This window comes from Podarcis liolepis (assembly GCF_965112155.1).
Source record: "Podarcis liolepis genome assembly, chromosome: 1".
NCBI lineage: Eukaryota > Metazoa > Chordata > Lepidosauria > Squamata > Lacertidae > Podarcis > Podarcis liolepis.
Window position 1 is genome coordinate 8027516 of NC_139554.1, and position 17070 is coordinate 8044585.

Consider the following 17070-nt stretch of genomic DNA (forward strand, 5'->3'; position numbering starts at 1 on the left):
TGGAAATCTGGATGCAATCTCCCCTCGTGGCTGTGCTCCAAAGCCCTGGAATTACTTTATTCCATACTTTGCACTATTCCCCAGGAGCCTCTTCCCCTCGGTTTGGCCATACACAGTGGGGCTTGTCTGCAAACTCACCATTATTATTATTATTCCCCCCGCCACTTCCAAATATTCAAGTTATTCCCGTCGCTCCTTTCAGCTTCGCCCCGTCTTTCCCAGACACAGCACACTTGTGATTGCCTGCAAATGTCTCCAGTTTCCACTCTGGCTTCCTGTAGAAAATTCTTCCTTCACCTAAAAGCGTGAGATTTGAGCCCCCGGGGGCTTCCGTGCTTCATTGTGCATGTGTCACGTTATTTAGCATCCTGAATACCTCCCCCCACCCACTAAACTTCGTTGAAATTACCTAGCTGTTTGTAGAGGAACAGTCTCTAAAAGCTGCTAAGGCGAGTTGTTTGCCACGGCAGCTCCAGGAAAAGTCAGCCTGAACTGTAAGGCAGGGAGATGTGAAAGCAACAGAGTTTGCTAATGAGAGAGAGGGCCTGGCTCTCAGAGAACGGTAGAGTTGGAAGGGACCCTGAGGGTCATCTAGTCCAACCCCCTGCAATGCAGATGATACACAAGAGACGGCTAGCCAACCTCTCTTTAAAAACCACCAAGGAAGGAGAGTCCACCACCTTTCGAGGGAGACCATTCCACCGTCAAACAGCCCTCACTGTCAGAAAGTTCTTCCTGGTGCCTAGTCGAAATCTCCTTTCTTGCAATTTGAAGCCATTGGTTCGGGTCTTATACCTCTGGAGCAGCAGAAAACAGGCTTGCTCCATCATCCATGTGACAACTCTTCAGATATTTGTTGTATCTCCTCTAAGTCTACTGAGTGTGGTGTAGTGGTTAAGAGCGGTGGACTCATAATCTGGTGAACCGGGTTCGCGTCTCCGCTCCTCCACATGCAGCTGCTGGGTGACCTTGGGCTAGTCACACTTCTCTGAAGTCTCTCAGCCTCACTCACCTCACAGAGTGTTTGTTGTGGGGGAGGAAGGGAAGGGAAAGGAGACTGCTTTCAGACTCCTTTGGGTAGTGATAAAACGGGAGATCAAATCCAAACTCCTCCTCCTCCTCCTCTTCTTCTTCTTCTTCTAACATACCCAGGCTAAACAGGTGAAAGTGTGGCATGCCAGGGAACAGACAGAAGTTCATTCAGTACCGCAGAAAAAAAGATTTCCACAACAGTTTAGTGTTGCTCAACAACTTGTATGGCTTTGAAAAAAGGGATTGGACATTTCTGGGAAATGATATATAATGAACTGAAAAAAATGTTTAAAATAACTTTTATAAAAAAACAAAACAAAACCCAGAAGCCTTTCTATTAGGAGTTATAGGTACCGACATTCCAAAGGAAAAGGAAAGACTCTTTATGTATGTGGCAACAGCAACACGGATGCTACTAGCCCAGAAAGGAATGGCAAACCAAGCTGTTAGACTACGCTGAAATGGCAAAATTGACCAGAAAACTCAGGGACCAAGAAGACAAGAAAGTCAAGGAAGAATGGGAAAAGTTTATAATTTATTTAGGAGATCACTGTAAGCAAATGAAAACATTAGCAGGATTTTAATCTCACTTGTAATGTAAGCAATACTATGGACAATATGGATAGACATAAAATATAATTAGGAAATAATATGCAGTTGAAAATGTTGACAATAGACCCATGGAGAGGATGGGGGGGGGGAGTTCCGAGATTCAGAGTAATCTCTTTATATGGATGTGTATTTGGTATGGTTATATAAATTCATATTTTTAAAATCAAATAAAAATTATTTTGAAAAAAGCATTGAACAAATTCATGGAGGAGAAAGCTACCATTGGCTGCTAACCCTGATGGTGATCTTCTGCCTTCATTTTCAGAGGCAGCTTTTAAATTTTGGAGGCTTATTTTATATTTTAAACTTTATATATTGTATGTTTTATTGAGGCAAAGTGCTTGGAGACCTACATGGCGAAAAACCCATATATATATATATGTTAGAACTGTTTTCATAATGCAATAATACTGGAACCATTTATGAGATGTGGACCTGTTTTCAAATGTGCCAAATTGATTGTAACTGTTTTATGTACGGAACCATTCTTTATTGCTTTTACTCTTTTCTTTTCAGGTTATAACTGTTTTTGTAGTTGTTTCATTTATCGCTGCAGTGCACCTTGAGACCTTGTAGGCAAAGGGCAGGTAAGAAATAAATAAATCAGATCAGACCATAAAAACTGATGCTCACGGATCTATCATCTATCTATCTATCTATCTATCATCTATCTATCTATCTATCTATCTATCTATCTATCTATCTATCTATCTCTATCTAATCTATCTATCTATCTATCTATCTATCTATCTATCTATCCATCCAGGTATCCATCTATCCATCAACCTATCTACCTATCTACCTATCTGCCTATCTATATCTGGTTTTCCACATGAGTAAGACAAATTCATTGCTGGGTTATCCTAGAAAAAGCGACACCCGATTCTGTTGGTATGAAAGCTACTTCACATTTATCTAAGGCTCCCCGGAAAGAATCCTGGGAGTCACAGTTTTTTTTGAGAGTGCAAAATACACAAGACCTTCTGTCATTTGGCCTGGAAGAAAAAGCACCTCCTTAGGAAGAACAATCATGTCCAAAAACATCTCCAGGGCACCAGGTTGGAGAAGGCTGATCTACGTCGTCGAGTTACGTGGCGGATTCCCCCGGCGTTAGGCAAGATCTACGGCACGAATGCCGATAGTAGCCAGCCCTCTGATCTGAATCATGGCAGATTTCAAACAGTCCATGGAAGTGGGTGGTCTAAGCCGTCTGCAGACAGCCTTAAATCCCAGCGAGAGAAAGTTCTCGTTCCTGGAATGCGTCTAATATTGCATATCAAAAGTGTCTTTGATTCCCAGAAACATTCTGGAGGCGCAAAACATCTCAATGTATCGCCAGTGTGGAGACGGATGGGCTTGCTTAGAGCGCCTGGGAAGACTCCTGCTTGCTAATCTCTGGGAGTCAAACATTGATTTGATTTAGCACGAGTCGGGAGGAGTGTGTGGTGCGGTTTGTGGGGTGCAAGGGAGAGTCACTTTGTCTGTATTTCTGGCTAGAGTAGCTGAACACAAGATGCACACACGGCACTCAATTAAAAAGTCTATTGAATGTAACCAGAGGTGTATTGGTCCAGGGTCAGGGTGGGGTAGGAATTAAGAACCGTGCCTGTAGGGTCCTGTTCTCCAGCATCCTAGAGCCGTCCAATCAGCATGAAAGGGGAGTCTTTCAGCTCACCCAACTGGAGCCAATCAGAGTGGAAGAAGACGAGTCAGCCACTGAGGATGGGCTCCTGGGGTCACTCTGCAGATGGCGCATGGGAAGGACATGGAAGAGTTCTTCTGTACCCTGCAAAACTAAGGATGTAGCAAGACTGAAATGCAACGTGTGCCACTTTCAAGAGAAAGAGTTCATGTTCTGTTCCATACCGTGGACATTCAAGGAAAACGCTCCCTTGAGAGGGAGAAGATTGGGAAGAAGAGGCGAAGGGGTAACAGGGCTTAGTGAGCGGGGAGAATCTGTGGCAGAGAGAAGTCCAGAATCAGAATCAGAGGCAGAAGCAGGAGAGGAGGGAAGCCAAGAGGCAGAGATGAGTTTGGCTGGTGAAGAGTCACGGGAGTCTCCCCATCCTGCTGCGACTGGAGATGAACTGCTGTGTTCGTTAGGCCTGACACTTAGACAAGTCTGTGAAGATTGTGTTTTGGGGCTTTTTTGAAATCATTTTTATTTGGTTTTACAAATATAAATTTATAACCATACCAAATGCACATCCATATAAAGAGATTACTCTGAATCTCGGGACTTCCCCCCATCCCCTCCATGGGTCCTACTGTCAACATTTTCAACTGCGTATTATTTCGTAATTTATATTTTATATCTATCCATATTCACCATATTTCTTCTTTCCATCTCTGGGCTGTGAAGATTGTGATTTTGGTAATAAAGAGTTAACTTCAACTTTGAACAGCGCGATTTGCTGCCAGCTCACTCTTTGACATATGTATATACGTGAAGGCATCACTACCGGTGGTTTCTATGCCAACCCCTTGGTGCCTGGCTCCAGTGGCATAGCGTGGGGGGTGCAGGGGGGGGCCGGCCGCACCGGGCGCAACATCTGGGGGGGCGCGCTCGCACTTGCAGCTCTCTGCCCCCTGCTAAAATCCACGGGTTAGGGGGCGCAAATTACTTGCCTTGCCCCGGGTGCTGACAACCCACGCTATGCCACTGCCTGGCTCTGAGAAAGGGCCCAGGAGATCTTTCCTTTCAGAGCTAGGCCTTCTGAATGAGGTGGCCAGGAGAATGCCTGCATTGCCACTCTGGTTTCCCTCTGATGAGAAGGACCTTCTCAGAATCTTGCCAGCCACTGCAGATGGGAACTGAGCCTGGCACCCCCAGAGTCTCAGGCAGGAGCCTCTCCTGGCTCCACCTGCAGATGCCAGGGACCAAACCTGCAACCTTCTGCATGCGAAGCAGATGGTCTTCCACTGAGCTACAGCACCACCCATGAGTCTGGTGCTTTACAGAGCTACAAGAGGACAGGTCCTTAAGCAGCCTGCATTTTCACATTTGGCACAGGAAACAGAGGAAGGGGAAGGGAGAAAAGAACACACCATTATTGGAGGTATATGTATTTTGGCTAAGTCACACACTTAGCTGTTGTAGTTCTGGGAACTAGGAGGTTGTGCCAAAGGCACCGTGGAAAAGGTGCAATTTGAGGTACATAATATAGGTGGCAATTGGGTGGCTGCTCCCTCAAGGGAGCTGTATTATTTTCAAAAATGAAAATGAAAGCTGAGATGGTAAGGATACTGGAAGCAGTACCAACTGCTGCCCACATGTGGTACTGCCATTGACTGCCAAAAGACCGGCCGATGAAGCACATGCACACCGACAGAGTGATTTTGCCAAAGGGCAGGCCGGAAGAAAAGAAATAAATCCAGATTTTCCATTGGGATGAAGTTTGGAAAGCAATAAAAAAGGAGTTTCCCCCCAAAAAAGTTTACTTTAAACAATAATAATGTGACTGTCAATATCTGACAACTGTAAATGCACAGCTATTGAGCTGGAAAGAGTCTTCGGAGAACGGGGCAGGGAGTGTAATTACAGGTCGTAAAGACCACATAATTTTTGCAGACAGAGAGGACTTTGTCTCCCGTGTGACATGTTGATTGCCATCTGGCCCAAAGTCCTACGGTTTGGCTAAGGAGGGTCCCCCCCCTTTTCCGGGAGTAGATTCCCACTGCTAACGGAATATGGCACATTCTAATTTCATTAATACTGCAGGATTATCACAGCTTCCTCCTTCCTGCGAGGAAAAGGCTGCACAAGGAACTGTACCTCCAGATGCAATTAGCCATATATTTTTTTAACAGCAGCTTGCTGTCCATATGCACGGCTGCATGGGAGGCACTGAGGTCGCATCCTGCCCAAATGAGGCCTATGCATGGGCGGCACTGGAGCAGCCTCCCGAATGACAGCTGTTCCGACTGAAAGGGAGGAGGCTGGACTGGAGCAAAGAAATGGCGCAGATCACCTGGAGGAAGGGATAGCCCTGATGTGAGCCATGCTGAGCAATGTGGCTCAGGCAGTATACAGGTGGGCAACAGATCTTACTGCCTCCTTGGCCACTGCCATGGGCTGGTTGGATGCAGAGGAATGGTGGGAGGCTGGGGAACAACCAAGGGAACAAGGCTCAGAACCCAAGGAATGGTGATGGGACAATGATGAGTAGTTAGAGGGAGAAGACTAGGAGGTGAAGGTGTTGGAAGCTGAAGAGGTTAACAGGGCTTAGTGAGCGGGGAGAGTCTGTGGCAGAGAGAAGCCCAGAATCAGAGGCAGAAGCTGAAGCAGGAGAGGAGGGAAGCCAAGAGGCAGAGATGAGTTTGGCTAGTGAAGAGTCACGGATGTCTCCCCCTCCTGCTGCAGCAAGCTCCCTTCCTCCCTTGTCTCCCAGAACCAGAAGAGGCATGAAAAGGGCATAGGTTACATGTAGGTGTGATCTCCGATTGCTTGGGGAAAGCCCTGGAGAAGAGGGGACTTAAGACGGCTGTGAGGAGGTGGGGACTTTCAGTCTGGCAACTGCTTTTCATGAAGAAAGTGTTGGGATACTGCCAGGGAGATAAAGTCCATCATGGCCCCCAAGCCGGCTGCCGGACGATCCATCGACCTCCCATAGACACGCAGTATCAGCAGTATCAGTAGCGACATGAGCTCCAGCACATTCTAGAGCCGATGCATACTCTTTATCAGCAGATAATGCACAGCCAAAAGTTGCACTCAGGAGAGCATTATTTACAAGCTTTATTCAGCGTTGATTAGAACAAAGAAAGACATGACTGCCTGTGTCAGTGTCTCCGACAGAGAGAGAGAAAACGAAAGCAACAGAAAACATAAACATCCTGTGAACAGGACATGGGCAGACTCTCTGGCTCACAAAGCCTGCTCCCTTTTAAGGTGGAATGGAAATATCCTAACAGAAAGACCATCGGGAATAAGCTGCTCTCCTCATTAGGCCTGACACTCAGCCAGGTCTGTGGAGATGGTGTTTTTGCTAATAAAGAGTGAACTCCTACTTTGAACAGTGTGATTTACTGCCAGCTTGCTCTGTGACAGCCACTGCTGTCAATCTCTTGCTTCGGATGTCATCGCCCATGCAACAGGCAGAGAGAAGGCGAGTAAAAAGAGCACATGACAAAAATACATGCAGTGCTTTTCCCCCCAGGGGAAGGTATAAGGGACGCAGGTGGCGCTGTGGGTTAAACCACAGAGCCTAAGACTTGCCGATCAGAAGGTCGGCGGTTCGAATCCCCGCGACGGGGTGAGCTCCCATTGCTCTGTCCCTGCTCCTGCCAACCTAGCAGTTTGAAAGCACGTCAAAGTGCTAGTAGATAAATAGGTACCGCTCTGGCGGGAAGGTAAACGGCGTTTCCATGCGCTGCTCTGGTTCGCCAGAAGCCGCTTAGTCATGCTGGCCACATGACTTGGAAGCTGTACGCCGGCTCCCTCGGCCAATAAAGCGAGATGAGCGCCACAACCCCAGAGTCGGTCACGACTGGACCTAATGGTCAGGGGTCCCTTTACCTTTTACTCAAAGGTACGCAGTACCTGCACCTCTTTTTTTTGTCGTTAAAAAGTGTGGCACTTCTGTAACAACTTCATGGTGGGTACTGGCACCTATTTTTCTAGGGAAAAAGCACTGCGTACATGAACTATGCCTGGTGTGAAGAAAGAAGAGAGGAAGAACTTTTTTTCTCTCTCTCTCCTAGCCCTAGAACTTAGGGCCGTCCAGTAAAGCTGAATGTTAGAAGATTCAGGACAAAGAAGCTATTTCTGCACACACAGGCGAAGTGTGGGGTTTGCTCCCACAGGAGGAAGTGATGGCCATGCACATGGATGGGTTGAAAAGAAGACTGGAGAAACTCATGGAGGACAAAGCTATCATCGGCTACTTGCCATGATGACTAAGCTCTTTCTTGCTGGAGGCAGCAGTGTTTCTGCATGCAGGGAGAGTGATCTTGCAACCATGCCCTGCTTGCAGGCTCCCCCAGGCATCTGGCTGGGCCCTGGGAGAACCGGATGCTGGACTAGAAGGACCATTGGCCTGTTCTCGTGTTTCTGCATGCTATTATGGCTTCTGGATTCCTACCCATCCAAATGGAAAGCTACGTTGCATGGAAAGCTAAGAGGCTTGGGGTTTCCCCCACAGGCCCTGATAGCTGTAGGTTATGAGAAAGCTAGAGCAATAATCAGCCAACGAATTTGGGCTGTGGAACTGCAATGCCACGTGAGTGAGATGAATACACACCCAGCAATAAAAGACAATGGGAGAAAAGTTACCCCAGCAAATTATTTGTCAAAATTACAAATACCCAAATACAGACGGTCATTTACCGTATTTTTCGCCCTATAGGACGCACTTTTTCCCCTCCAAAAATGAAGGGGAAATGTGTGTGCGTCCTATGGGGCGAATGCAGGCTTTCCCGGGCTTCTTGCAGCTCCGCGCCACCCTCCCGATCCCGGCGCGAAGCTCCGGAGGGTGGCGCGGAGCTGCCTGTGCTCCAGGGCTTCTTGCAGCTCCGCGCCACCCTCCGGATCCCGGCGCGAAGCTGCGCGGGGCTCCGGAGGGAGGCGCGGAGCTGAAAGAAGCCCTGGAGCACAGGCACCTCCGCGCCACCCTCCCGATCCCGGCACGAAGCTGCGCGGGGCTTCGGAGGGTGGCGCGGAGCTGCCTGTGCTCCAGGGCTTCTTGCAGCTCCGCGCCACCCTCCCGATCCCGGCGCGAAGCTGCGCGGGGCTCTGGAGGGTGGCGCAGAGCTACCTGCGCTCCAGGGTTTCTTGCAGCTCCGCGCCACCCTCCCGATCCCGGCGCGAAGCTGCAGAGGGTGGCGCGGAGCTGCCTGCGCTCCAGGGCTTCCTGCAGCTCCGTGCCACCCCCCGGATCCCGGCGCGAGGTCCTGCGGGGTCGCAAGGCTTGCAGGCAGCAGCCTGCAGCCCATAAGCTCGGGGGATAGCAGGGAGGCGCAGCGCCGCCACCCCGCTATTCCCTGACCTGATCTGAAGGCTTGGGGGGGAGCAAGCTTGCTTCCCCCCCCACCAGCCCCACAAGCTCGGGGGATAGCGGGGAGGCGGAGCGCCGCCACCCCGCTATTCCCGGACCTGATCTGGAGGCTGGCGGGGGGAGAAGCAAGCTTGCTTCTCCCCATCGCCAGCCCCATAAGCTCGGGGGACAGCGGGGCAAGCCGCTGCCCCACGGAGGCTAGAGATGCTGTCCCTGAAGGCAGAAGAGGGAGATGGAGCGCTCTGTCTCTCTCTTCTAGCTTGGGGATGGCTGCACAAACCTGGGGGAGAAATAAATTTTTTTCCCTTGATTTCCCCCCAAAAAAACTAGGTGCGTCCTATGGGCCGGTGCGTCCTATAGGGCGAAAAATACGGTACCCTCGCTAGATTCAACATGCTGCCACCTGCCTTATTGCAGGGCAGATTCGAGGGTAACCCATACATGGAACGAGTCTGCCCCTGCGGCTTGATGGAGGTAGAAACTGTCTCTCATGCCTTGTTATGCTTCCATTTCTACGGGGATATATGCTCGGTATTTATCACTCCTGTTACACAAAAATCTCCAAATAGGTCCGAACTTCAATGTCTAAAACTTCTGGTAGAGGGCAAGGATCTAGAGATCACGCTAAGGGTGGCCAAATTCAGTGTGACTGCCATAAAACTTAGGGAGCAAGCTGTACTACCAAAATGATTAAGGTTTTAAATGACAATTTTAGGTTATATTTTAGTGATCAAGATTTAATACGTATTTTTAACTGCTGCCATATCTGAATTGTCTCTGCTATACTCAACTGCAATTCAATGTATTCTTGTTGTGTTCTATGATTTTCTTGATAATGTAAGTGAGCCAGAACTGGTCTGTGACCGTAATAATAAAATTCATTCATTCATTCATTCATTCATTCATTCATTCATTCATTCATGCTATTATGGCTTATAAATGCTTACATACACACTATTTTCTCCAGTACAGTTTACGTATCTCTGTGCACACTTTCTGGCTAGCGAACTGCAAAACTACTCGGACCCCGAAAGCCTAGAAAGCACGGGACAAGCGGTCGCATACTGGTAAATACTGACCGCAACTGCCTGGCAATGGTGAGAAATGTCATGTCTTAATCCCGAGTGCAAAGTATCAGCTGAGCACACACACATTTGGAGGATATTCACTATCCAAATTCACAGAGGATCTCCAAAACTTGTAGAAGCAAGCATTTCAAAGAATGGCTGTGCTTTGGCTGAAATATTGTTTTGGGGAATGCAAATAAGGTATGTTCAGCCTAAAATGTTGAACAGAATCAAATTTCCCCCTGTTCCTATGGGTAGGTCTGCGTGGCATCTAGCTGTGTGCCTCTTTTAATAAGGGAAGTGTCGGCAAGTGTGGTCTGGACAGCATTCATTTCCCAACGCTAGGGCATATTAGCTACAAATAAAACCGAACACCACAATATAGCACGCAAGGCTTACTGATACAGAAGGGGGTAACTTATTATCTTAACCATATAATTCAGGAACACGGTAGCAATTTGAGTTTAATTTCTACCTGTTGGGATTTCCTGAAGCAAGGTTCACGCTTGGAATGATTCCATTGCTCCCCATCCCCATGGAGATGCTCTATATATAGTCGCATGAATTCAGTCCAATTATGTTGCGTTGGAAATCTTTCAAGTTGGCTGGTCATTGTTTGGAGATCGTCTTAAACCCAATTGGGGCAGCTCTCATGTTGGGAATTGTGCAGAATTGGCAGCCGGTGTGGCGGCTTTTACCAAGAGTATAAAAGCTCTTTTATGGAGCTGGTGGTTGGGTCTTTGTTTGTTTGTTTTTAACATAGCCGCCTCGGCAGGAACTGTAATTCTCCAGCCATTGTCCAATAAATCACAGGCAAGGCCATCCTGATGCTTAAACTCCGAGAGCACTTATTTTCACAAGGGCACCGTGTGTTCTTACTAGCCACACAATTGCGGCACCGTTCCCTGGGCACGCACTGAATTCAAGGCCCGTTTCGATGTGGGCTGCCATTTCCATGAAATGTTATCTTGCATGGCAAAACCTGGGCCGTAACAAGGCATTTTAAAAGCAGCAGCACACAAGCAGGGAGAGCATTAACGCAAGGTGCACGCATTAAAATCCCTGCATGCGCCGAGTGTATTTTGTTCTTTCCTACTGCCTGGCTCAACAGAGTAGCAAATGCTTTTTTAAAAAAGAAGAAGAAGAAGCTAATCTTCATTGATTTTTTTCCATTATGAAAAAAGTCAAAGAAAGAAATGAAAATAAAATAAAACAAAACCAGAGAAAATTAAAATTCACACTTACAAGGAGAGACTCCAACTAAGTTTCCAGAAATTACAGTGTAAAAACGGAACAATTAAATCAGCAACCAAATCTAAGGGGGGGGGGAATCATTCTGATATACAAAAGTGCCAATATACATGGAAACACGACATATAAGTAGAGTACAAAGCAGTGAGAGAAATAAGAGAGCATGATGTGAGCCACAATTTATAAATATATACACTGCCCTGGACCTTTGGATAAAGGGTGGTATATTGTTGGAATGTGTTGCATACCCTTCAACATTTCTCTGATGAAAATAGGGATGTGCTATTCCATAATAATTGTTTTATTGTTAATAATGATAATATAATTTTAATAATTATTAAATTATAGTTTTATATCATTATTAAAATTTTAATAATAATTAATAATAATGATAATGATGATAATAATAATAATAATAATAATAATAATAATAATAATAATAATAATAATAATAATAATAATAATAATAATTTTATTGTTGATACCCCACCTTTGTGACTGGGTTGCCCCAACCACTCTGGGTGGCTTCCAACATACATAAAAACATAATACAGTGGTGCCTCGCAAGACGAAAAGAATCCGTTCCGCGAGTCTCTTCGTTTTGCGGTTTTTTCGTCTTGCGAAGCAAGCCCATTAGCGGCTTAGCGGATTAGCACTATTAGCGGCTTAGCGGATCAGCTGATAAGCGGCTTACGGGTCAGCTGTTAAGCAGCTTAGCGGCTTAGGATCAGCTGATAAGCGGCTTGGGAAAAAGGGGGGAGGGAAAAAAACCCCGCAGGAACTCGCAAGACATTTTCGTCTTGCAAAGCAAGCCCATAGGAAATTCGTTTTGCGAAGCACCTCCAAAACGGAAAACCCTTTCGTCTAGCGGGTTTTCCATCTTGTGAGACATTCGTCTTGCGGGGCACCACTGTAAAACTTTAAACATTCAACAAACTTCCCTAGACAGGGCTGCCTTCAGATGTCATTTAAAGGCTGCATAGTTACTTAGCTCCTTGGCTTGGGGATCACATAACTCCACACCCTCCAACATTTCTCCAATGAAAATAGGGACATCCTAAGGATGTCTTCTTAAAGGTGGAGTGGAAAGAGGAGGCAGGCAGCTTCCTCAGGTAGCGAAAGAGCAACGGGAGCAGGTCCTCTTGACCTTTGAGGAGGTGTCTTGCATTTTTCACAGAGGAGGAGTGGACTCTGCTGGATCCAGGCCAAAGAGCTCTGCACAAGGAAGTCATGGAGCAGAATTATGAGATGGTGGCCTCTTTTGAGACTCTGATACTCAAGTCTGAGCTCATCTCCTCACTTGGAACAGAAAAATACAGGGATGTTGTCCTGGACCAATTGAGAGATGTCCTGGACAAAGGCTATTAGAATTTTGAGGGGCCATTTGTAAAGTACTCCAGTGCGAGTGAACACCTTAGCACACATCTACAAACTAACACAGGGGAGAAACTCTTTAAACGTATGGAGTGCGGAAAGAGCTGCAGTGAAAATGAAAAACTTACCGTGGATCAACTAATTCACACAGGGGAGAAACCATTTAAATGTATGGAGTGTGGGAAGGGTTTCACTCAGAGTGGAACTCTTAGAGTTCATCAACGAACTCACACAGGGGAGAAACCATTTAACTGTATGGTTTGTGGGAAGGGTTTCAGTGAGAGTGGAGCTCTTACAAAACATCAACAAACTCACACAGGGGCGAAACCATTTAAATGCATGGAGTGCAGGAAGAGTTTCAGTCAGAGTGCAAGCCTCACTCGACATCCACAGATTCACACAGGGGAGAAACCATTTAGATGTATAGAGTGCGGAAAGAGCTTCAGACACTGTTCACACCTTACTATACTACGAACTCACACAGGGCAGAAACCATATAAGTGTATGGAGTGTGGAAAGATTTTCATTTGTAGTGGGAGACTGACTGTGCACCAACAAAGTCACTCCAGGGAGAAACCATTTAAATGTTTTTGTGGGAAGGGTTTCAGTCAGAGTGGAGCTCTTGTAACACATCAACGACCTGGATCCACACGTCCTTCCACAGCGGGGACATGGGTTTCCAGGCGGGAATTGATCACAGTGTGAATTTGCCAAGCGTGCCTTCCTCTTAGCACGTTTCTTCCTTTCGTCCTGAGTTCCAGCATCTTCAAAGTCCACAACACCTTTGGTAAAGGCTGTTCTCCAATTGGAGCGCTTGCAGGCCAGTGTTTTCCAATCGTCAGTGCTTATACATTTTTTTAGATTTGCCTTGAGTGAGTCTTTGAACCTCTTTTGTTGACCACCAGCATTACGCTTTCCATTTTTAAGTTTGGAATACAGTATTGCTAGAATGCAAAGGGGCTCTCTCGCCCCCAAATCTCAAGCAATTCCTTAACTTCTGCTGTCTTCTAGTGCCCTCCCCCAACATCCCTGTCTTTCCTGCGATACTCCAATGCAACCACATACAGCAACAATGGGAAAATAAAAAGTAGGGAGATTACAGTGGTGCCCCGTAAGACGAATGCCTCGCAAGACGGAAAACTTGCTAGACGAAAGAGTTTTCCGTTTTGGAGGTGCAAAACGAATTTCCTATGGGCTTGCTTCGCAAGACGACAATGTCTTGCGAGTTCCTGCTGGTTTTTTCCCCTCCCCCCTTTTTCTAAGCCGCTAAGCCGCTTATCAGCTGATCCAATCAGCAGATAAGCGGCTAAAAGCCGCTAAAAGCCACTAATAGCGCTAATAGCGCTAATCCGCTAATCCGTCAATGGGCTTGCTTCGCAAGATGAAAAAACCGCTAGACGAAGAGAATCACAGAACAGATTCTTTTCGTCTTGCGAGGCACCACTGTAATAATAGTCATCATCATAGTAGTTCACCTCTCACAGAGCTGCAATTCCCTGCACCCTTAGCCAGCCACAGTTCCCAGAATTCTTTGGGGGAAGACGTGGTCAGTCTATTTGGAGCTGGCTTTGGGGTCCACTCCTCACACACATTTTAGAATTGGCAGGTTCCGCAGACCCTGGAGCAGCTGGGAAGCGTCACAGCCCAGGCAAAAATCCCAGGAAAGGACACAGGGGTTAGGGGCAAAGCTTCATGCTTTCTTTCATCCAAAACATCATTGCTGCTGCTCACACCATGGCAACAAGAAAACAACACTTCACAAGAAAATTAGGGTTGTTTTTTAGGGGGAGGGGAAATACAGTAAAGCACACAACAGCTGTTGAAGGACCCTCATTACCATGGAAAGTGAGACAAACAGCTATCCATGCAAATCAAAAGCTTTTCGTAATTCCAGGACTGTCCCTGGAATATCAGGACACTTGGAGGGTATGTTCCGTGTCCTGTCAGGTGACCGGCTCCAGCCTGACTTGAGAGGTCCTTGGCTGAGTGTTAACAAGGTCCTGCCTCCCTCTTTGTCACCATATGCCAAAGGAACTGCATCAACTATGAACCCCAAAATCTGGGATCCCCTCGATACTGGTGCCAAAGTTCTGCAACGTTTTGCAGCGACCTGCAAACGGAGTAATTGATGCATCAAAACGGGGTTCGTGGTTAATTACCCCAATCTCAGTATCGTCCGATTCACTCCAAACCGGAGCCAGGCTTTGGCAAAATGAGGAATTTGCTCTGCAAAACTGTTGCCAAACTTCCTCCGTCTTGGAGAAAGAGACACATACACAGAGGCATGAGGCTCCGTCCTGCTTTTTAATCCTCCTGCAGTTCCTCTCTTAATAATAATAATAATAATAATAATAATAATAATAATAATAATATAATTTTAAATGCTGCCCACCTACTTGGTTGTTCCGGCCACTCTGGGCATCTCCCAACAAAAAATAGTAAAAACACAATGCAGCATCAAACACTAAAAACTTCTCTGAGCAGGGCTGCCTTCAGATGCCTTTTACAAATCACATAGCTGTTCCACAGGGCAGGTGCCACTACCGAGAAGGCCCTCTGCCTGGTTCCCTGCAACCTCACTTCTCGCAGGGAGAGAACTGCCAGAAGGCCCTCGGAGCTGGATCTCTGTGTCTGGGCTGAACGATGGGGGTGGAGACGCTCCTTCAGGTCTACTGGGCCAAGGCTGTTTAGGGCTTCAAAGGTCAGCACCAACACTTTGAACTGTGCTCAGAAACGTACTGGGAGCCAATGTAGGTCTTTCAAGACCAGTGTTATGTGGTCTCGGCGGCCGCTCCCAGTCACCAGTCTAGCTGCCACATTCTGGATTAGTTGCAGTTTCCGAGTCGCCTTCAAAGGCAGCCCCACACAGAGCACATTGCAGTAGATAACCAGAGCATGTACAATTCTGGTGAGGCAACGCACAGGCCTCTGTGTCCTGACACCCCCTATCCTTTCTCTCAGAATAGCAATACATCTCTGGTGCCATTTCCGGCTGCAGCCCGACATGCCCGATTTGAGATTACTGTAATAATACTGCATGAAAAGCATAAACAGCCTTGTTCTATTCGGTGATTGGTTGCATGTGTTTGCCTAGGAAAGCCAATTCCTTAAGAGGGGAACATGTGGTTCTGGGAGACACATCTGCAGTGTATCTTGGTGCGTTGCCTCTGGTAAACGCTGCGCTCGCTTTAACGATCAGATGTCGGGCGGAATGTGCCAGAAAACAGCCTGAGTCTGCCAATGCTTATTTTATTTTTATTATTTAAACGGAGGGGAGGGATAAAGTATTGCACCAATGCGCTTTCCAAGGCAGAAAGCTGCGTTTCCTGGCGGTGTGCGTGCCTTTTGCTCCTTCTCTTTCTATCACCCCCTTGAGAGCTTTTTGGGGTGGCTTCCTCCTTCCTCACCACCTGCGTGTGCAGCCCCAAAGGTTTCGCCCCAAAGCGCAAGATCTGCTTTCTGTTGAGTCTTGAGCGCTTTAAGGAAGGCACCACCTTCAGCCAGGATTCAATGTGGCTTTTGTTCGCACAAAAGTATACAAAAGCTCAGTTGTGATGCCTGTGCGTTTCGAAAAATCCTAGGGTTTCCAAGCTTCCGCCTTGAGGCTATGTTATATTTCACGTGAGATTCCAGGCCGTAAGAGAGAGGGTCTTGGCTGGCTTCTTTCTGAATGCACCTCCTTTCTGCAGAACCGTTTTAGCTACAAGCAAAAATTCGCAGCCAGCCCAACGACTTTTCGGGCTGGATCAATTAAACCAGGAACTCCCAGGGCAGTTTCAAACAAGGGTGCCATTATCGGCACAGCGGTTGAGGTGAGGAGTGGGGGAGATACAGAGAGATCGTAAAACGAGAAAGTCGCCAGGATCCCAGTACAATAGCTGCAGTGAGCTGAATTTCCCCCACCTCCAGTTAGGAAGTTTAATAGCCCTGCAATATTATGCTGAGTCTCTTGATCGCAAGTCTACAAATGCTTCTAAGTTCACTCCAGAACTCCAAAATCCCAAAGAAGGGCTTATCTGCGTGGGTCGTTTTCAGCATTTAAAAAAGGCACAGATGTTCCAGTTATAATATGTGCCTAATAACAGCTGTGGCAAGTGAGATGAGCGCAGCACTCCATCGTTGCCTTTGACTGGACTTGCCCATCCAGGGGTCCTTTACCTTACCTTACTATGACTACCGGGTTTGTTTGGCAGACAAAATGAATCACTTGCAATGCAGATTCCAGAGAGGTAGCAGCGATAGTCAGCTGCAGCAAAATCAATAAGGAGTCCTGCGGTATCCCAAAGACTCACAATTTTATTGTGTCCTAAGATTTCGGGGGGGGGGACGCGGGTGGCGCTGTGGGTTAAACCACAGAGCCTAGGGCTTGCCGATCAGAAGGTCGGCGGTTCGAATCCCCGCGATGGGGTGAGCTCCTGTCGCTCGGTCCCAGCACGGCTATGGCAGGAGCCTCTCCGCTGCGCCTTTCCGCTGCTCCCTGACCTGCTCTTTGGGGCTGGTGGTGGACTTCCCCCCGCCAGCCCCAAAGAGCAGGTCGAAAGGAACCTGAAGCCTGGAGAGCAAGAGGGGTCAGTGCACACCGACCCCTCTCGCTCTCCAGGCTTCCAAGGTAGCCGCCTGAACACACCTTAAACGGCACCTTGTTTTAGAGCGGGAAAACAAGAGGGGGAAAGTTCTCCCCCTCTCTGTGCAGCGCCTCCTGCCGCTTCACTGAAGTGGCGCTGGGCAGAGAGGGGGAG

At 47.4% G+C, this 17070-nt stretch overlaps 1 long non-coding RNA gene across 1 annotated transcript; it reads left to right on the top strand.

Moving 5' to 3' along the window:
- The first annotated feature begins 4649 nt into the window (after positions 1-4649).
- Positions 4650-16317, top strand: LOC310685941. Its single transcript, XR_014515613.1, has 3 exons — positions 4650-4703; positions 9607-9736; positions 16021-16317. It is a non-coding gene; the product is annotated as an uncharacterized lncRNA (long non-coding RNA).
- The last annotated feature ends 753 nt before the right edge of the window (positions 16318-17070 follow it).